This window comes from Mauremys mutica, chromosome 3, assembly GCF_020497125.1.
Source record: "Mauremys mutica isolate MM-2020 ecotype Southern chromosome 3, ASM2049712v1, whole genome shotgun sequence".
Lineage (NCBI taxonomy): Eukaryota > Metazoa > Chordata > Testudines > Geoemydidae > Mauremys > Mauremys mutica.
In genome coordinates, this window is record NC_059074.1 from 188,973,001 (window position 1) to 188,996,222 (window position 23,222).

Sequence of the window (23,222 nt, forward strand, 5' to 3'; positions counted from 1 at the left end):
TATAGAAGACAAAGCCCCAAATATCTGGACTGTCCCTATAAAATCGGGACACCTAGTCATCCTACCTTTGCTCACCCTTTCCCCCACCCCAGTCTCGAGGATAAAATTCTGTAATCTGACAACCCACTGCAACTTGATAGCTGAATACATACATGCACAAATGATGCTTTTCTAGGCAACTATGCAATTGTAAATCTCATTGACATGAGCCATTTCAATGCTAGTTAGGCACTGCCTTCTTTTTGTTGCTATCTGTGTTGCCCAGCTTTGCTGTCCTCCTTTATCTGCTCCACTTTTGAAGCCAACACCAGTGGCCACACAGAGGGGTACATAGGCAGATGTGGGATACAAATGCCAAGCTTTAGATTCTGTTTATTCAGCAGTGGCTTCAAAGTCTGTGGATGGTCACTAGGCTGATTATCTGCTACAAGCCTGGTGTGGGATACGTCTGTTGTTCAGCTGCCTTGTTTCTCTGTTCTCCAGTTCCTTGCAGGCGAAGTGATGAATTTGTTTCCTTTCATAATAAGTCAGACAATAAGGGACATTACTAAATTTTTCAGAACACCCAAGGGCAGGGCTCTTGGTTTATGTTTCTTTGCTATGGAATTATACGCTATATGAAAGCCAAGTTGCCACTTGACTCAGAATGTCCAGTGTTCCATTCTTTCAAATTAGAGCCAGCAATTGTACTACACAGTAAGGTAAAATTGGCCAGCATATATCTTAAAGGAGATTTTTTTAGAGACTACAGCCACAGCTCCCTTTCATTTTCAGCCTTACACACATGGGGCTACATGAGAACCTTGTATCCCATTGCCTCCACCCATTTTCTGCAGCTATACCTATTGCAAATATTTAGCTTTACAATCACCCACAACCTAGGTGGCTAATTTATTTAAAAATAAACCGGAGCAATAACACTTAGAATCACCATAGCACTTTGCATTTTCTAACCACTTTGCAAACGTTAGTTAAGTAAGGCCAAATCTAAACTAGAAACTTTTGCCATATAGAAAAGTCACACACAGGTGTGATTTTTAATTATATTTCTATACATACAGAAGCCAAAAAGTAGATGCAGTTATGCAAAAAAAAAAAGTGCTTTAGCTGTACAGCTTATTTGATTGTGGCAACTGGAATAAGCTGTACCTGCAAAAGCAGTATTTTGCTTGTATAAGCTGCGTCTGCACTAGAAGGGTTTACGGTATAGGTATATTGGTATAGCTGTACCAGCAAACCTTTTCTAGTGTAGACCAAACCTAACCCTCTTAGCACTATTTTCAGGTAGATTAAATGGCTTGCACAAGAACACAACGGGATGTGAGCAGTGGAATTGGAATTCTGGAGTCATTAACTCTTTGTCCTGTGCTCAGACCAGTCCATTTTGTCATGGATGAGGTATAAAGTTCACCACTTCGGTCATATAATCTGTCCAGTAGTAACATTTTGCAAAAGCTCTCCATTTATACCACACATTTCTTTGGGTATAATAGTTCATCACAAATTCTATCATGTTTCTGTGACTGAGGGGTTTATGCAATTACGACAAGTAGTTGATTTGAATGCTATCTCTCTCGTGGACTTATGTTTGGACCTTATCCGAAAAGACAGGGAAGGGATTTTGTTTGTTTTGTTTAATCACAGAAGTTTGTTTGACTCAAACCACAATGATACAAGCATTCAAACACCACCTTCAGATGTAACACAGATTTATAAAACATCAGTGCATACCTGCTAAGCTTCATTGTTGCATACAGAATTCCCAACAAATTACTGGCATTTCTACCTATTTACTAATTAGTACTTCCTCTGAACCATGTGCAGTTCTTATTATTCTAGTGTGGTTTCTTCAGTCTCTATTTGGAATTTGTGTATGTGTGTTACGTGGTGGGCGGGGAGGGAAGAGCAGCTCTAGAGCATTAGTTAAATTGGAGTTAAATAAAAAAAAATCCAGATCAACTTTTATCCTTAGGCAAGTTATGCACTGACTGAAATTAAATCACTATATGTACTTGTAGATTGAAGAATCAGAGGTGGAGGATGGGTCAGAAACACTAAGATCAAAGTTTCTCTTCTTTGAAAAAAATCCCTTTGAAAGCCCCCATGCCACCTATTCTGCTTGTTAATGTTTTGACTGGAAGTGTCTGGCAGTGTCATCAGCAGCAGAATATTTTTAAAGACTTTTTTTTTTTTGCACTGACTCTAATAGCAAAGCAATGGATCCTTAGCAGCCTCTGTTATATGTCTCTTAAGGGAATATTTTTGTTAATTGCAAATATTTGATTGACAAATATGAGATGCAATTAGTAGGCAGGCACAGTAGGAATGTGCAGTGAACTGGATCTCTGAACCAACAGATCTCAACTCTCTCAGCTTGATCTGAAATAGACTAGAGCATTTAAACCATATGTTTCCCTCAAACTTTTTCTTTCCTTTGAAAATTCCTTATTTCCCTTAATTTGCCTTCTTTCACTCTCTTCACCAATGGAGCTAGCTCAGCTACTGTGATGACGTCAAATAAAGATAGAAAATTCCTCACAAGCTTCAGACTTACACTGCTTTTTGACCATGGCAGTAAAAATTAACATGGACAAGACTACACATGCCAGTTGTGCTTACAAAAGCCATAGGTGAAAGAGAATACAGTATAATTTAACTTCAGACATTTGAGCGTAATGGTCTATTTAAACAACCCAGTATCATCTCACTACATTTAACAATTATATTTCTTTTATTTGCACAGAGTACTGCCTTTCTGGGGACGCAGTAATTAAAACTTACCTAGATAAATTGTGCTAAAATTCTGTGACATGAGAAAGAATTCAGAGGATCTGAGTGTTTTTAGTGTTCTTGTTTTTAAAGTCTATTGGGGAGGATATTATTAATAATATTAATTTAAATATGCATTGTTTTGGTGGGTTTAAAGTATTGATGACACCTGATGAAATTACTTTATAAACAACTTTGATAATGTAGCATGTATTTTCTAGAAGTGGAGGATTCTTCCCTCACTTTCTATTACAAGGGTTGTTTGTATGAAATTCAGCTGTGTGTTGCTTAGGAATTCACCTGCTCTTCAAGCTGCTTATTCTCCAGTTGAGTTCATCCTCCTTTTATGACATCACAGTCATCGCTGCAATGGCTAATTGTGACATCATGAGCAGCGGGCTTCTGTTGAGGAATAAGCAGCAGGAGCTACTAAGCATGGGTCAGGCTGGCAGAATCTAGGTCCGTATCATTGCATTAGTGTTTAGAATTTGTTGTACATCATCAAATAGTTTTGAGAAAATGAAGATATGAAAATATTTTTAATATTATCACCTTCCAGTATGTTACATATCTCATGTACCAATCTGATCGTACTCACGCAATCTAAAATCCCATTGACATCAATGGGACCACTCATGTGAGTGAAGTGAGTTTACATGTACTTGAAGCCTTGGACTCTCTTAGAACACAGCCCTAAAGACACTTGAAGAGTCTAATGAAGTTTTGCTTATTTCAGAAGGGCCTTATCCTGCAACATTTACTCATGTTGGGATCTACTCATGTGATAAAGCATGACTCATATAAGTGTTGCAGGATCCAGCCTTTAATTTTCAAATTCTAATATGTTCACTGGACACTTTATTAATGCAAAGAGAACAGTATCTATAGTAGCTGCATGATAGCATTAAAAATATAAATTACATTTGCTACATTCTCCCTGGAGAATTTCATCTCTAGAAAAATCATCTATTAGCTCAATAAGTTCTGAATGTATTGGTTTATATTTTCTCTTTCTTATTGTTAGTCAATTGGTGCAATACAATTACAAAAAAAAAAAAGATTGTTCTAAACATGTAATTGTAAAGATGGCATGACTCTATACAATTTTCTGTCATTTATTTATAACTCTGGTGTATGCTCTAATGTGTAACATATGTACATTTATTTTAAATTCCCTTTTCAGTAAACTTTGTTGAATAATTAGAAAAATATACTTATGAGAGTTTGTTATGGGACTAAACTAACCTAGACAGTACTGTATGATCAACTATTATGGCAGAAATGTTTTAAAAGTCTGTTCAGATGCTTACTTGGTAATGTTCAGGTTGGTCTTAGTGACAAATTACCCTTTTTCAATCCAGTCCTTTCTCTTCATCTGAAGTAGTGATCATCTCTCTCTCTCTGCTAAGTGCTTGGCAAAAATGTCCACAGTGCACAGTGTAAATTGCCACCTGGTGAAATTGTTCCAAGCCACTGTGTTAATTTGGTTAATTTTGTCTCAAGCTTTCAGTTCACAACCAGGGAGCAATGTCACACAGTATAAACTGTGCTTTTCTGTCACGCTGATGCAATTGATTTTTTAAAAAAATAATTAGGTTGTAATTCTAGTGATCTTGTATTGTTGTGTAATAAATCACAAGAGTCATTTTTATGAATATAAGTGATAACTGGTGTTGACACTACAATTACATAGCATACATATGGAACTCTGCATGTACATATATGTTAATGTGTGCAGCATGTGGCATGCCCATTATACATTTACACTGTATAGAAATATGCACATATATGCCCAGGCAGTTTGAATTGAATATGACCATGAGATGGGAAACATGCTAATGTTTCCATAGAAGTCACTTAGAATTGAATACAAGATTATAGTATTTCGGTAGGTTATTTGAACCATCCTGTAGAATTTAATAGAGAATTATAGCCCTTGTGACAGACCCAGGCCAGTGGGGTACAGGAGTCTGGTAGAGGGCAAATATACTGGTCACTGGGTGAGTAGTTTTCTGTTCCCTGAGTGACCAGAGCAGGGGCTGCACTAGAGTAATCAGGAAATTGCTAGAACCAATTAAGGCAGACAGGCTGATTAGAACACCTGCAGCCAATCAAGGCAGGCTAATCAGGGCACCTGGGTTTAAAAAGGAGCTCACTCCAGTCTGGGATGGGGGAGCCAGAGGAGAGGAAGTGCGTGTGAGGAGCTGGGAGCAAGAGGCACAAGGAGCTGAGAGTGAGAGGGTGTGCTGCTGGAGGACTAAGGAGTACAAGCGTTATCAGACACCAGGAGGAAGGTCCTGTGGTGAGGATAAAGAAGGTGTTTGGAGGAGGCCATAGGGAAGTAGCCCAGGGAGTTGAGGCTGTCATGCAGCTGTTACAGGAGGCACTATAGACAGCTGCAATCCACAGGGCCCAGGGCTGGAACCCGGAGTACAGGGTGGGACTGGGTTCCCCCCAAACCTGCCAACTCCTGATCAGACACAGGAGAAGTTGACCCAGACTGTGGAGAAGATCACTGAGGTGAGCAAATCTGCCAATAAGCGCAGGACCCACCAAGGTAGAGAAGGAACTTTGTCATACCCTGCTATAGTGTTCTATAGGATAGTGATTCAAAACACTTTTACAAAGGTATATTGTTCTCGTCTAACATTTTTGTGGAACCCTATTGCTTGCTTCCCTGTTAAATTCTATAGGATTTTCCATTTTCTATTTGCAGATGCAAAGTGGAACTTTATGGTTTGTTTACTTTAAAAAATATATAGGTGTACATTTTCAAAGTGATCTGTGGGGAATTATGCACATGCATTGTTTCCAACCAGTAACTACCCCAACACCACAATGTACCTCTGGACAGACCATGGTGGAATCAGAAAACTTTGCAGATAGATGCAGCAAACAGTGGTAGTGTGATGTAGCTCTTTGATGTGGTGAAAGAGAGCCATCAGACTTTGGGTTCAGTGATGCCTTAGAGATACTGGCTCATGGGTGGGGCACTGCCAAACTGCCCCATCCCAGGAGGAGCACCAGCAAGCAGTCTCCCTCGTGAGAATGCCTCCCAGAATTCTGAGAGGTTATGTATCCACTACTGCACCCATTTAAACGGTAAAGCTTACTACCTCTCCATTCTGGGGCTGATCTTTGTGGAAACGGAGCTGTGGTCCTGCTTCTTTGCCCTGCTCCATTTAGGGTCATGCAGACCCTTGAAGCAGTAAAGGAGACAGAAGAACCCACACACCCCTGAGCACAGGGAGCAGAAATGCCACTGGCTGCGCAAATAGGGGAGGCTCACTTCCCCACAATGCATAGGCATGTAAGGGCCAGGCTAAACCTGGCTCGGTGTGTACAACCCAAATCTGTCTCATTTTGGTCTCTACCATGCACTCAGCCATAGTGACTACTCTCCAGCTACTCTGTAGTGCTGTGCAGCCACCAGAATTTAGAAGCCCAGATCTCAGACCAGCAGTTAGGCCAGGTTCCAGACACATTGTTTGTATGAGGAAGCTCGGCACAGCGACTTGACAGGAATATGACATTTTTTTAAAAGAATTCCAAAACCTTACATGGAAATTTTCCTGCATTTCTATCTTCCCCAAATGAGTTTCATTTTGGTTATTTCCAAAAAATGATTATTTTTGCTTCCGAATGCAGAAAAGAATAATCAGGTGCATGAGAACCAGCAATCGCCCTGCATGTGAGTGCTTTCTCTCTGGTGCTTTGTCATCTTCCGTCCAGACAACACTTTCTGAGTTCCTTTGTTATCGTAGCCTGATAAATAAACAGCCCCAAAATTACAGAACTTATTATGGTAATTGAGTGAAGAAAACAGAATACAGACCCTTTCTCCCTATCTCTTAGATTGCCATTGCTAAAGATGCCTAAACCTGTGCTTCTCAAATGATATTGTAATATTAGCCTTCTTTCTTTTTTTCCCTATTATTGTTTTCTGTCCGTCTCAAGCTGGGTGTCAGTTCATTTAGATTTACATCAAGTAGTAAATTAAAATAATCACTCAGCAAACACTCTCAGCTCAGTTTTCTCTTCCAGTCAGGAGTTGCGCGAGATGCTTGAAGCATTCAAGCAGAAAATATTGCTGTCTAGATATTTGTCCTCTGGGTGATAAAGGAGGCATTGTCTTGGGACCCACTCAGGCCTCGGAGCTGATAGTTGCTGTGCATCACAGCTGTGAAGTACGCTTTGTTATGTGTCTGAGGATTAGGGTTCAGGACCTTGTTTTTCTTGAAATACCAGACTGATCAGAGCTGCATATGTTCAGGGGAAAGCAGAGGTCGATGGTTCTCTGTCCACATTTTTACTAGATTATTCTTGGACAGAACTCTGGGAGAATACCCTGCAGCTTAAACCATCCCAAGAGTTTCTCATATTCTGCATTATAGCAGTCATGGAAAATGTTGTAGTTTATCTACATGTGTCTGAAACAAAAGACTACAGCATCTCAGAGTCTCAGGGCTGTGGACCAAAGCTGTAATGCGCTCAGTTATAAACCTGCCTCTTTGTGTTCCATTTACTGTACAACTACATACTTAGAAATAGAAATAATCCAATACAGATAATGTGCAGCCCTAAAGAAGGTGCAGTCAATCTACAGAGGAAGAGCTAACCTTAAAACAAGGGATGGAACTGATGTTTTAACTCACTGTGGGTTTTCTTATGAACAGTCCATTTAAAAAAGAGGAACATTTATTTTAAGAAAGAAGAGAAAAAATGTGTTTATTTTGACAAAAAAGATATTTTTGTCAGCAATCTTATTTGGTACCCCGTACGCTAGTCCTTATTCAGGTGAAACTCCCATTGAAGTCAGTGGGCATGCAGCCTGAGTAAGGACAGCAGGATCTGGCGAATAGTTATTTAGCCTTTCAAGCAGTCTGATCTTTGTGTCAGTACAATGTGGTAGTTTGCAAAACTTAAGGCTTTGGGCCAGACTCTCTCCTCACTTAAAACTTCAGTGAAATTAATTGGGTTGCACTGATATAACTGAAAACTGAATTCAGCTCTCTCTTTGGGCATGTCTACACTTGCCATTTAAAGCAGAGAAAGTACCTTTTTTTTTTGTGCAAAACCCATGGGAGCGTCTATACTTGCCAATGACTTTTTGCGGTGAAACTCAGAAGTTTCACCGCAAAAAGAAAACCACCTCCACGAGAGGCATAAAGCTCTTACTGGTGATGCTTTTGCGGTGATGTGCAAGTGAAGACACGTTCTTCCTGTTTACACAGCTTTTACCTCCTGAGGATATCCCACAGTGCCTAGGTGACCACTAGCAGCTCTGCTGCTCTGTTGCCAGGTAAACAAACGTCCACCCCTCCCTTTGTAAAGCCCGGGAACTTTGAAACGTCCCTTCCTGTTTTCTTGGCAAGTGCTCACTTATCTGGCCAGGTGACAGTGCCTGCTCCATGGAGCAAATGATCCCCAGCTTGGAGCAATGCTGAACTACTGGAGTGTATCAGCGTTTGGGGAGAGGAGACTGTGCAGGGACCCAGGATGCCCTGTGATCACCCCTTCCCCCCACTCCCCACAGGACCCGTTGTCAAACTGAAGAGAGCTGCATTGTGGGATAGCTGCCCTAGACTGCTGCTCTCATCCCTGATGGAAGTGCTGCTAATGTAAACACTCTCTGATGCCTGAGGAATTAAGTGAGTACTCAAACCAGAGCTTTACTTTGACAAGCTCCCTATCACCGGTGAAACTTTCAACGCAGAAACTCTGCAAGTGTAGACATACCCTCAGTAAATAAAGGTAACAAGGAGCCCGGTGGCATCTTAAAGACTGTGCACGTCTCTGCATGGATGCCTCCTCATGGTTGAAATGACAGACTGGACTTCTACATAGAATGCTTCCGCAGATGTGCACAGGCTGCAATTGTGAACAAACAGCATCACTTGCCCCATAACCTTAGTCGTACAGAACACAACGCCATCCACAGCCTCAGAAACCGTTTAATCAAAGGGGCTGACAAAGGAGGTGCTGTGTCAAAATGAACAGTTGGATTATGAACAGGAGTCTGCCAGGCAACTCTCCAACACCACATTCTACAGGCCACTGTCCTCCGATCCCACTGAGGAGTATCAAACAAACTACACCATCTGCTCAGGAAACTCCCTGCTATAGCACAGGAACAAATCTTCACAGATACACTCCTAGAGCCCTGACCAGGGATATTCTATCTGCTACCCAAGATCCCTAAACCTGGAAACCCTGGAAGCCCATCATCTCAGGCATTGGCACGCTCACAGCAGGATTATCCTGCTATTTGGACACTCTCCTCAGACCCTATGCTAATAGCACTCCTAGCTATCTTCGAGACACCACTGACTTCCTGAGGAAACTACAATGTATTGGTGATCTTCCTGAAAACACCATCCTGGCCACCATGGATGTAGAAGCTCTTTATACCAATATTCTACATGAGGATGGACTACAAGCTGTCAGGAACAGTGATGAGGACATGGCACAACTGGTGGCTGAACTTTGTGGCTTTGTCCTCATCCACAACCATTTCTGATTTGGGGACAACTTACACCTTTAAGTCAGCAGCACTGCTATGGGTACCCACATGGCCTCTCAGTATGCCAACATTTTTATGGCTGACTTAGAACAACGCTTCTTCCACTCTTGTCCCCTAGCACCCCTCCTCTACTTGCACTACATTGATGACATCTTCATCATATGGACCCATGGGAAGAATTCCACCTGGTTTTCAACAATTTCCACCCCACCATCAACCTCAATCTGGACCAGTTCACACAAGAGATCCACTTCCTGGACACTACAGTACAAATAAGTGATGGTCACATAAACACCACCCTATACCAGAAACCTACCAACTGCTATACTTACCTACATGCCTCCAGCTTCCATCCAGGACACATCACACGATCCATTGTCTACAGCCAAACCCTAAGATACAACCAAATTTGCTCCAATCCCTCAGACAGAGACAAACACCTACAAGGTCTTTATCAAGCATTCTTAAAACTACAATACCCACCTAGGGAAGTGAGGAAACAGACTGACAGAGCGAGATGGGTACCCAATAGTCACCTACTACAGGACAGGCCCAACAAGGAAAATAACAGAACACTACTGGCAATCACTTATAGCCCCCAGCTAAAACTACTCCAGCACATCATCAACGATCTACAATCTATCCTGGAAAATGATCCCTCACTCTCACAGACCTTGGCAGGCAGGCCAGTCCTTGCTTACAGACAGCCCCCCAACCTGAAGCAAATACTCACCAGCAACTACACAGCACACCACAGAAACACTAAGCCAGGAACCAATCCCTGTAACAAACCACATTGCCTACTCTGTCTCCATATGTACTCTGGTGACTCTATCAGAGGACCCAACCACATGAGCCACACCATCAGGGGCTCATTCACCTGCACATCTACCAATGTGATATATGCCATCATGTGCCAGCAATGCCCCTCTGCCATGTACATTGTCCAAACCGGACAGTCTCTATGCAAAAGAATAAATGGACACAAATCAGACATCAGGAATGGTAAAATACAAAAGCCAGTAGGCGAACATCTCAGTCTCCCTGGACATTCTATAACAGATTTACAAGTAGCCATCCTTCAACAAAAAAACCTTCAAAAACAGACGTCAAAGAGAAACTGCACAGATACAATTCATTTGCAAATTTAACACCATTAATTTGGGCTTGAATAGGGACTAGGAATGGCTGGTCACTACAAAAGCAATTTTCCCTCTCTTGGAATTGACACCTCCTTATCAATTATTAGGAGTGGACCACATCCACCCTGATTGAATTAGCCCTGTCAACACTGGTTCTCCACTTGTAAGGTAACTCCCTTCTCTTCATGTGTCAGTATATTTATGCCTGTATCTGTAATTTTCACTCCATGCATCTGAAGAAGTGGGGGGGGTTACCCCCAAAAGCTTATGGCTAAATAAATCTGTTAGTCTTTAAGGTGACACCAGACTCTTCTTTTTTTGTGTCTGTGGATATAAACTAACACAGCTACCCCTCTGATACTAAATAAAAGTATAGTACCAAATTCAGCTCTCAGTGTCAGTGTCAGTGTCAGTGTCAGTGTCTGAATTAATCCCTATTAGAATGGGGCCCTGATCACTGAGTAGGACCTCTAAGCACTACTGAAATATAAATAAATAAATAAATACATAATCAATTAATAATAACAATAATAAATAATTCCACTGCTTTCAGTGAAGTTATTCCAGATTCACACTGGTGTCAATGAGAACAAAATTTGGCCCATATAAATTATTTTGCCATATTATAACCCTTAAGGAATAGATTTCTTTATTTCTACAACCACATGATAAACAGCATTTGTTTTGCACTTCTGATCTCATCACTTGCCCACTAATTCATCTTTGCCAGGGCTAATTTTAACCTTCTCAAACCTGTTAACAAATTCAAAGAGCCACCTATATTTTTTTATATCAACCCTGTCTCAAATGTTTCCTTTTTTCACCACAAATGTGAAATTTCACCCCAAAGTTGCCTTTGCCTGAAGCCCAGGACTGGAACTCTTCTCCTCTGAATGAGTGGAGTAGTCTTTGCAATCCTGGCACCCTCCTCTGGAGCTGAAAGGCTCTGGAGGACATAGATATCAGTGAATTTTCTATGTTTAACTCTCACCTGGCCCCACCCTCTTATATTCCCTGAGCGCTGCTATACAGAGAACCCTCTGCTGGATTTGATCCCTGTGCTACATGTGGCCCCTCAAATCCTGCATCCTCTAGTGTAGCACCAGTACTTCTGCTAGTCATGCCTCTCCACCCACACAAACATGAAGCGTGTGTATACCTGACTACACTCTCAGGACATCACCTTAATAAAAAGAAGACACTTGGGCGATTTTAGAACTCTTGGGGACCCAGGAGGAACCATTGATTGGATCATTCCTCTGCTTTGGCTCCCCAGTGACAAAAGGGTATCATTATCCAGAACACTGATTTGAGTCCCTCAGCCAAAACTGGCCTGTGCAATAGTCACCCGAAGGCAGCTCTGGTGGAGTTTTCATCCCTGGTGTTGTTGAACTAACATTCTTCTACCCTATCTTCCCACATCCTGCCAATCTTTATCCTGTACACCAGACAGGGAATGTCCATGGAGCACAGCAGCATTGTCTGGCATGGAGAAGCCTATTTGTTGTTTGCTAGACTTTCTGCTGGTGTAATGCTTTGCTGCCTTCATGCATTTCAGCTGCCAGACATTGTACTGAGGCATTTGTCATGGAACAAATAGTAACAGCAAACTTTTGACAGAATTACACAACAACTGGCTCTATCACTTAGGTTTATGGGCTTTTTTTCTTCTTTCACTCCTAGTTATGCTAACTTAGAATCAGATCCCAAAAGTTAAATCAGCTGGCCTGAGCATCTCACATAAAAATATGTGCATTTGCACACCTATGTAAGAGAGCATGGTGACATTATGGAGGAAAATGGGTGTTTAAATATCTAATTACCAATCTGGGCATGGAGTCATGGAAATGGTCCACAGCATTGCTGAAAATGCACCTGCAAATATAGGCAGGCAAATACACATGAAATTCTGTGCGTACAAGTGGGACCCTACATAGTTGGCCAACACTCAGCTTGGATTCAAACCATAGTATCTCTGACTCTCTTGCCCTTGGTCCCCTACAGGAGCTCCCACTCCCAGGCAATCTTACTGTTCCCAGCAGGAGTTCAGCTCATTCCCCGGGTCTTTCTAGTGCCCCTTTTACAGATTTACAGTTAACTTGTCTCTAACCCTCCAGGACCTTTGTTCATACCAAGCCTCGGACAGGGGAGTTTGAAGGAAAAGGTTAGCAACTGCTACAGGCTAAGATCCTCCTGTTACTGGTGCTCACTACCAGTCTCTAGCAGCTTCCCTGTTCCTGAGAAAACTCTCCCTTTGTGTCCAGTTCCACCCTTTTAACCTCCACTTCTCCAGGTGGCGCATGATCTGCAGGTGCAACTAATTGGCACTGCCTGAGTGCAGGAATGCTCCTTCGTCTTTCCATCAGAAGGATGGGGGCATCTCCATCAGACCGTACCCATTGAAAAGGTGGCCCAGAGAGTTCAAGCACAAGTGGGATGATCTCTAAAGGATGGTAACAAGCAAAATGGGGCAACATGAAAATATTAAGCAGGTAGGAGGAGAAAGGCTTTCCTTTGTGCTGTAAAGAGAATGGTTCTCCAAACCCTGATAATTGAAGTCATGCAAAGTTTACAACTTTAATAATAATTGTAAACATTCAGCATTACACACCAGTCAGCCATTTGGAATTCTGTATTGACATCTGATTTGATTGTCAAGATAGAAGCATTAGATTGGAAGTGATTGGGCCAGGGCCCATCTTTTTTGTTCTGAGTTTGTTCAGCACCTAACACGACAGGGTCCTAGTCCATGACTGCAGGTCCCAGGCACTACTGCAATACACATAATAAATAATAATAATAGTGAATCCAAGATATGTGACAAGATCAGAAACAAGTGTTCCTAATATCTGGAAATTTGGAGAACTGTGACGATGTTCTAGCATGATGGCCATGAATAAGATACACAACAGGATTGTTCTATTCCTTTTACCTTACTACAGTCTAGACTGAGTACTAATGAGGAGTACCACAAAGGACTTTCTGCTGCACAGTATATTAACACATATCAGAGGTATACAGAATATTGCTAACAAAACATATAGCTACATAGCCTGTGTGGGCTTTTTCGTTCCTTACAACTCAAAACTTAACTAAAAATGCTACTGTGTTTTTCTGAGGTTTTTACATGTAAATGGTTTCTTTTCCCAGTGAAAATTAGCCCATTTTTGAGTGACAATATTCATATTCCAAGCCAAAAGTATAGATAAAAAAGCAGACTTGGCCACAGCTGCTACCTGGAAATCCAGAGGCAGTTGTCTTCCTTATCATGTCATCTGCTACAAGTCAGCTGTAAACCATGGTGACCTGTGAGTAATGTGGCCATTCCAAGCGTATGCTGCTACAACCTTCATACCACACCCCACCCCCACCATGTATCTCTTGCTTCCTGTGTCTGTAGGATGTCGCAGTCCAATCTTTACCTCCTTCAGTTTCAGGCTGGGCGGTGGACCTGTCTCAGTGCCTCCCCCCCAATTCAGAGTGTTTTCTTTAACTAAAGACATCTGTGGGACAGATTGTTTGCCACACTGTAGCCTCTTTGCTCCAATGCAGAGAGATCATAAACCTGGAGGATCTGGCTACCTGAGGATTCCTCTGATGTGGAAGAACATCCTGGGTGGAATAAAGCTGCTGCAACAGCTCCTACATCACCCCTGCCATCCAGCTGCTCATGTTGAGGACAGGGCAAAAACATCCCTGCATCCCAGCAATTCCTTACTGCAAGAATGACCCCACTGGGCAGCAGGCAGCTGGATGTAACTTGGAACCGCCCTTAAGATGCTCTAAGTTATTTTGAACATTAGACCTGGCCCCTATGTGAAGGATTCACAAATGTGACAAAGTCCCTGCTCCCCCCCCCACACACATATAAACCTCAGTTATGCTAAGGGTATCTCAGCTGCAGCTGAGGATGTAGCCACTTTGGTAAGACTTTATTAAGACCATTTTTCCTCTATCAACAACACAAACATCCCTAAATGTCCTTTTTCCTGCTTCACAGGAGGTTTACAGCTGACTTACTACAGATGAAGTGTCAGGGAAGAAAATGTGCAGGTATTTGCTGTGGCCAAGTCTGCTTTATCGTCAACACAAGATGAGGAAGGTGAGATTATTTTTTCCCTTTGGATTCAGCCCTCATTCCAATCACCCCAACTTTATTACTTCAAGATTGGACAGTATCCAAGTGTTCTACATGGGGCTGTGCCTTATGACTATTCTGAAAGGTAAGATAATGCAGAATGTGCTGACTTCTGGTTAAGAAAACCTTGGGAGCATGTCATACTAGTGCTCTGTCCCAGGCACTGACGGCCTGTTCATTTCTGTTGGCTATGATTTACAAACACCTAAATGGTTTGGTACCTGGCTGGAAGAATGACTGTCTTTCTCTCTGTAGGATGCCAGCACAACTGTGAACTGTGGAGCTGCTCAGTGGCAGGGCGTTTTCCCTGTCTCCTGAGAGTCCATCCACCTTTGGTCTGAGAGAACCCACAACTGCTGAACATTGGGGCTGTGACACATTCTCAGGATGTCCAGGACTGTGGGTCACAGTGTTACCCCCCACCTCAGTGAAAGAGAGACTTGTTAGTGCTAATCTGTGTGTCAGCTCCCTGACACTCACCATCAGTTAGCCATCCAGACAAACTCCGCAGGGGCTAGGGCTCTGCCAGTCCTTACTTTGCCTTGCAAGTTAATACTTAGTGCACCCAGCCCCTGAACCCCTCAGAAACAACCCTCTGTAGTGTCCAGCCACTGTCATGGACCCTCTCAGTAATTACCAGGTTCGCTACTCCCAAGGGAATAATATACACGCACTAGCTTGTTTGATTCAACTGAGCATCAGCTCCAAACTAATAACACAGGCTGCACAAACAGTATAACATGGTTCTACTAGACTAAAACTTGATTCCTACAAGCTAACCTTGTCTAAAGCAATTTCTCACCTAAGTCCTTCCTAGCAGCATTTCAACCAAAGTTAATTGAGATCCTGTTTCCATGAGCTTAACCGCTTTGTCAGATTACCCCCTCAAGTGCAGGATAAAAGAAGGTCCTGGTGACTTCCTCTTAAACCTCACAGTCGATTTGTTTTTGTCCCCACAATCAGGATGACTCCGCGTGTTTTCCTTTCTGGGGTGCGGGTTCCAAGATGTTTCCAGTACTCTTGTTTGTTTCACTTCCTGCCCTCTACCCCTTATCCAACTTTTTGGGGGGTTGACTTTCAAATTTAAATGGGAACTTCCTTTGTGTTTGGCTTTACAATACTTAATTTACATTAGTGACCTATGCAATGTTGTTGTAATCGTGTCGGTCCCAGGATATTAGAGAGACAAAGTGGGTGAGATAATATCTTTTAATGGACCAACTTCTGCTGGTGAGAGAGACAAGCACAGAGCTCTTCTTCAGGTCTGGGAAAGGTACTCTGAGTCCTCTGAGTAGCTCAAAAGCTTCTCTTTCTCACCAATAGTAATAGGTCCAATCATAAACCTAGACAGATAGGTAATTACACATCCCTTTGTCTGGCAAAGCCTGTTGTCAAGCCTGCATGGGAGACACAGGTTCTAAACATATTATCAGTACATACGTACAACTTCTTAAATATCACCCATACATACATCACACTACGATTTAGAGGATCATCATGATGTACGTTTCCATTGGACACCTCACACAACACTCTTTAGGTAGATACTATGAAAGCAGTTTGTTATGTGTAGTGAGTTTGTTAGGCCTAAAACGAGTTGCTGTTACAGAACAGTGAACCTTTCGGCTGTGGGCATTTAGGGATTCTGAGGGTCACAGGGACACATTGTAAGACTCATCTGTTTTCTTGGTTTTTTTGGTGACATGCTGGGCTGAAGGATGCTGAGTAGTTGGAGGGGTTCTTCTTGTCCTTTGGATTGGTTTATATTGGGGCTGCTTGGGGTCAGCTGGGTTGGTTATATTTAGATTTCTTTTGTGTATTTTAAGAGGTATACAAACACCTAGCGCCTAAGAGAAGTGGTTTTTTTTCTGAACACTCAAAGAAATAAAATAAACATATAGGTTTAGGTCCCAGTCCTGCCATGGGCTCCATAAGAGCAGACCCCTGCTGCTGCCTGAGCCCCATTGCTTTTACTGTAGCTCAGTGCTCATTGCAGGATCAGGGCTCTATGTTGTCATTTGAATCCTTAAACATTCAGTTTGATCATTTAACCATTGTCTTTAGTCCTATGTAGATTGTAACCTCCAGGGGACAGGGTCTGTGTCTTTCTCTATGCCTTGTACAACTCTGAGAATGCTGTTGGCATTTTGCAAACCATGAATAATACACCAGGGCTTGCTCTTTCTTGTGCACTGACAAACCTGTTCCATTTTGGATTGAGGGAAATATGTACCGCTCACTGCAGGTGTTGTCTAATTATTCCTCCCCTTCACACTTGCTCTCTTCTTCATTTTCAACATGCTTAATACCTACTCAGGTAACTGACAAGCTGCTCCAGTTCCACACTAGAGGTGGAAATATTGAAGTCCTACAGTTCAAACAGAGAGAGATATGTATAGCCCCCTTTTCATTCAAATCCCTCAAAAAAAATCATCAGACTTGCTGTCCCTAATTTAGGGCAGAAAATACAGCACACAGTTAATATTTCAGAGGTTTGCCAATTCTGTGATGTCATAAGTACCAGTCATGAAACGGGAGCCATGTGGCTTAGTGGATAAAAAAAACACTGGCTTTTCTCCTCTGAAAAGGCATTTCAAATCCAGCTTAAGGTTATAAATTAAATGAGTCCCTTAACCTCATCTAGGAAAGGTGATCTCTCCAGGTTGGAGCTGAGGTCACTGGCAGGTCACCGTGATGAAGCTTGTATTTGTTGGCTTGCATACACTTGCTTAATGGTATAAGCAGAGGAATTAAGGTCCAGGTCCTGGCAGAGTGCCGGAAAGCCAGACACAGCAGGCAGCAAGGTGTACCCAGATACACAGCTAGACATGTCCAGTGAAACAGAAATCCTGAGTCACTGGGCAGAAGAGCCACCCACTGGGTCAGATCAGTGTGCTGAAGGTGCTGCTTGTTGCTGCTGTCTTCTTGAATGATGTGTCCAATACTGACAAAGTCATTGTATGCTTGCAAAGGGTATTGTCATAAGGACTTGCTGGATTTTAGGCCAACCATTCCCCTCGGCTCATGTTCCCAGATCTACGGTTCACTTCCCATTGCTTTAACAGTGCATATCTTACGCTGGACCCCAGCTAGTGCACACTGCTGTTTGAATGTTCACTTTGCCCTCGTTGCTCTCGTTTCTTTCCTTACCCTCATGCATTGGCACCAATAGGATGCAGGGGTGCTGGAACAATTTGTATAATGGGGATGCTGAGAGCCATTGAACCAAACTGTAAACTCTGTATATAATGGAAACCACTGCAGCACCCCTAGTTCCAGCACCTATGATAGGATGTATCCCTCAGTGATTAGATGCCCACTCACTGATCCTTGTCAATCACGACTGCTCACTTCAAATTAAGCGTAAAAATATAAACAAGGAGGAAAATCCCTCTGTGAAGCTTGGTGTTAATGCTGCTGGCAGCTTTGTAGTCACTGGGTGCAGTACAGACTCACAACGTCGTCGTCCCCCCCCAATCATCCCTCAGAGTCTGGAAGTGACATTTTTTGAGGTTTTCAGTTTGGATCCTGAGTTGGCTTCCAGGATGTGTTGCCATCCTGTCACCTGAAGGAACAGACTGGAACATTCAGAGAGGTGCATTTACACTGAGCAGAGTTTGATGTGCAACAACCAACAGAAGTCTGGTTAATGGTCTATTTCACTACCATGCCCTAAAGAATATTAAGAGTAAGGGGAGTTCCACCAGTCTCACACCAAAGAGCTAATATTCAACTGTGAAGATCCTGTATGATTAGTTTCCATTTTACCAATATAAGTTCAAAGCATTTAAATGACTTTGCAGGCTGGCAAATTATTTCATTTTCAATAATTCCTTAATTCTTCAGCTGAAGAATTTGAGTCTGGGCAGAGAGGAATTTGAAAGGAGTGTGACTCTTAAACAAAACACCTGTCTTTCATTCAAGGCTAAATTGACAAGCAATAATTTAGTTGTCTAAATGCAGGGCTTTCAGGATTTCAGGCTGCATAAATGTCAAAAAACATAAAGATGCATGGGTAAGGTTCAAAGGTAGGCTACAATGTAGGCAAATATACAGAGGAACTTCAATTATTCAAACACTGATAACTCTCTGTTAGCTGAAGGTTGAATGTGTTTTCCACTCAAAATGTGATTTCAGTTTATAAAGTTTTCTGAAAAAACTCAATGTGCTGGATTCCCAAAGTCTTTGTCCTGCAGACTTTGTGAACTCTGGACAATTTTCTCTGGACAATTTTCTCTTTGTTATCCCAGTGAACTTGGTGTCACCTGTTACATTTGGGTTAGGGTAGTGAAGTAAATAAATCATGATTTTCATCTTTTGTCCTACTGCCACCCTTGCATACTTTATCTTCAGAGATCTCTAGCTGTATGCAGAGTGCATGTATGATGAAAGGGAATTCCCTTAATGCATTGGGAGAGGTTTATATTTGGGGATATTGTGTCTTCTAACTATAGAACCCCTTAACCACTTAGCACAATTCAACATCTGGTGGCTGGAATCAGTGAGCCAAATTCTGCCTTTAGTTACATCCTTGCAACTTCTTGGACTTTCAGCTACCTTCTGAGAGTACCCACTTTCTGTACTTCTGGAACATTACTGCCACTCTGACTCACACCAGGGCCCTCAGGCAGGGGCGGCTCTACCTTTTTGGCCGCCCCAAGCAGTCATGCGCGGGAGGTGCCCCGGAGCCGCGGGAGCAGCGGACCTCCCGCGGGCATGACTGCAGAGGGTCCGCTGGTCGCGCGGCTTGGCTGGACCTCCCGCAGCTGCGGATGGTTCGCAGGTCCAGCGGCTCTGTTTGAGCTGCCGCAGGCATGCCTGCGGGAGGTCCAGCGGAGCCGCGGGACCAGCGAACCGTCCGCAGTCATGCCTGCGGGAGGTCCACTGGAGCCGCAGGACGAGCGCCCCCTCCGCAGTCATGCCTGCGGCAGGTCTGGTCGTCCCGGGGCTCCAGTGGACCTCCCACAGGCATGACTGCGGCAGGTCTGCCGGCCCAGCCTGCCGCCCCCCCGGGAAAGGGCCGCCCCACGCGCGTGCTTACCGCGCTGGGGTCTGGAGCCGGCCCTGCCCTCAGGGGAATCTGGCCATATATTTTACTGAATCCAGGCCAAAATATTTTCCTGTGTGTCCCAATTTGTCATTATTATATCTTCAAGAGAGAAGCAGCTAATATTTGCTAGACCAGTACAAGCTATAGAACTAGGACCCTGCCTGGGTTATAGGGAGTTCAGTAAAACAGTGGAGGGTGCAGACAAAACTGGCTTGCAGTAGTGTGCTTTAAGCGTCTTTCCACACATCTTTCCCATCTTCTCCTACACCCTGAGTCATGACTCCCACTCCAATTCCTTCCCCCTGACATCTTCCTCCCTTGCTTTGTAACACTAGAACCTACCCTCTCTCTTCTCCTGTCCATGACAAACAAGTAATGCAGGGAATCTCTTTCCTTCTCCCAAAACCCCTGTTGGATGGCAAGATACCATCAAGTGTTCTCATTCCTTACTCTCCCAGGGTGGCAAAGCTGAGATGGCACAAGATGGTGGATTTTGCTTCACGTCCTCTCCCATAGTTAGGTCTCCAGGGGAGAGGATGTGAAAGTGCCGGACATGGTGGTCAGATCTTCCTACAGAGAGGGAGCTGGATAACACCAATCTGTGCAATGGTCACTTTTTAAAATCCCATTCACGAGCCGCAGAATGGGAGAAAGGCCATGACTGCTGCTGTGCAGCTAATCTGCAATGGTGCATGCCTGGGGTGACCCAGGCCTCTGGGCCAGTAACTGGGCCGCAACTGGGTAGTGCAGGGGCAGTGCTGTTCCCTTGGGAAACTTCTGGCCAAGCCAGAACAGCTATACTGCTGGTTCCCTCTCTCCCAACAGCATCCTTTCAGCCATATGCAGACACAAATATACAGTGTTGTCAACTCTAGCCAATGAATCTAATCAAGAGTAGCCTAGTTCTAGACCCCGCTTGTGATGACAATTCAGCCTTTCTCTGGTGAGAAGAGCCTCCTGGAGGGGGAAGCTCTGTGAACATGGCTGCTGCAGGAGGCAGACAGAGCCCTCCCCCTCCCATCAGGAGCAAAGAGGAGTTTTGGGTAAAGGGAGCAGAAAGAGTCCAACAGCTTGGGGCTCCTCCCCTCCCTTCCAGTTAAAAATGGGTTGGCCCTTCTCTGCTTCTGCCCCCTCCCCTCTGCAGCCATGCGGTTCCAGGCCTGAGACGGGAAAGAGGAGGCTCCCAGGCATGGAGGTGCGGGTTGAAGAACCTTGGAGCTGCGGGAGGATCAGAGGTGAGATCCGGAGCACAGGAGAAATGTGTGGCTGTGGGACAAAGCTAATGTGGGGTCCAGAGGATGCATAATTAGTTCCTGGGCTGAGAGTTGGGAAATTTCTGGAGGGGGACAGAATTAATTAGAATTTGGGGGTTTGGGAGGAAGCAGGAAGGTTGTCAAAACTAATTCTAACACACATATCGGGGGCGGCTGGGGGAGTTAAACAATCAGAAGATAAGTCTATCTATCTATCTATCTATCTATCTATCTGTTTGGGGGCCACTCTCATGGGGGGTGGGGGTTGACTAATGACTTTTGGGGCTGGCAATGCTGAAAAATTCAAAAGGAAACGTACCTGGCCTGCTTTTCAGTCTGAAAACATTTGGTGGGGAAAACTCCTCTTATTCAAATGACTATATTTTGAACAAACATAATGGTGAGTCATGGGGGCAGATTGTCCAGCACTGGGTGAAAAGCCATTGGAGGGGATGGCTCCACATGGAACCCACATGGGCCTTGCCCTGAGTGGTTCTGTCAGCCCCCACCAGCTGCAGAAAAGCTACCAACAAATCTGACAGAGGCTGGGGATCCATGAGAGGCCAGGCCCATGCACAAGACGGCTATGTAGTATATTTCCCGTATCCTCTTTGGTACTGAAGCCATTCTACCAATGACTTCCCCTTGCCCCCAACGGCCCCTGGGAAAGCTAATACTATATGAATATTCTGGGTAACTTCTGCCTCTCCCTTCCCCTGACCCTTGCCTGCATGGACTGGTCCATCAGAGAGAGCTACATAACATGTAAGGGAGACAGAACTGCAAAGACACCTGAGCTCTCTTTTCACATGGTGGGCAGAGCTAAAGGAAATAAGGTGGCCCAGTGTCATCAGTTTTTGTGATTATGAATATGCAGAAGCACAAATGGGAATATTTCATTGGGAATCTTACAATTTTTAAAAAATTCCCTCCCCCCATGTAATATTCCTACAAAAACAGAATTTTCAACCTAAACTACAGAAGGCAGACATGAAAAATTGTACTCAAATAATTTCAAAGTCTTAGGTGTCCCCTGGTGACCAAAAAGAAAACAAAAGAAATCATTTAAGGTTGCATTTTAATTGAATTATGCAATTACATTAATTTAAACATTAGTAAACAGATGCAATTTTGTGTAATGCTTTAAATTAAGTTTCTCACATATGCATTTAATTGAAATGTATTGAGATGGTTATTTATGTTAATAAAATAATTAAAAGCAGTTATTTAAGACTAACTACAAAATAGCTGTGTAACTACCTATATTAATAAGACAGTTAGTTAAAGGATAATGTCTATTGCTTTATAGTGTAATTGCAATAAACAGCTGCTGAGTTAGATTAAGAGCCAAAGTGAAACTAAAGTGTTTTAGCAATCTCAAAAGCTATTTGTTTGTAAGTATACTACAAAGCAATAGAGATTATTTCTATTATACAACAGCTATAGCATAAACATTAAAATATGATTTTCCTAAGTGCTTTGATTCCTTTCTCTCAGATTTTCCACCTACACCACAAGAGAGGGCAAGGCTAGAATCAGTGGGGAATGGCTTGTGCGGAGAAGGACATGTATGAGAGAGTGTTTATAGGGTGATTTACTGTCCTAATTTATAGCTATGCATTACTGTTGACTTCAATGAGATTGTGTGTGGATGTAAGTCAGGGCACAAACTGTGTTAACCAGTTGTATTTTTAGGGTTTCATCATTCAAAAAATCTTGTTTGATATTTTTTTGTTAGAAAAAGCTCTTCCTTGGCCTCAGATCAACCTACCAGTTTTTAGGCTAATGTGACTTTTTTGTGGAAGTGGGCGGGGAGAATCAAGCTTATAACAGAAACTCATCAGCAGCCTTGTTTAGGAAGTGGCTGCTGCCATTATATAGTTAACACACAAAGAAGAGATACTTTCTGGTCCCTACGCTATGGCATTTTATGGCTGTATGTCATAGTGAATACACAGAACTCAGACATTAGGTTGTGGTAAGTAAGCAAATGACAACACTGTGTATTTATTTGTATTGCAGTTGTGATTTACAGGCTCCGAGTTGGCACCCATTGTGGTAGGCACTCTACATACATCCAATGAAAAAGATGTTCCATGCACCAATTACCAGAAAGACTGATTCAAATATTCTTTTAAATGCAGGTCTTAGATCCTGCAAGTCAATGGAACTAAGAAAAAGTTGCAGGAATGGGCCTTTATATATAATATTTATGCCACCTTAGGATTCTGCAGGTTTTGTGGGGAGTGGGGAACGGTGTTCTTAATTACTTAATTACACTTGTTCGGTTGTGTTTGAATAAATATTCTGAAGTTTATCATTTTACAAAACTAAGGAGCCCTTACAA

At 43.0% G+C, this 23,222-nt stretch overlaps 1 long non-coding RNA gene across 1 annotated transcript; it reads left to right on the forward strand.

Annotated features, from left to right (window-relative positions):
* Nucleotides 1-3,164: 3,164 nt before the first annotated feature.
* On the forward strand, nt 3,165-20,802 carry LOC123365877. Its single transcript, XR_006577807.1, has 3 exons — nt 3,165-3,228; nt 14,435-14,536; nt 20,767-20,802. It is a non-coding gene; the product is annotated as an uncharacterized LOC123365877 (long non-coding RNA).
* The last annotated feature ends 2,420 nt before the right edge of the window (nt 20,803-23,222 follow it).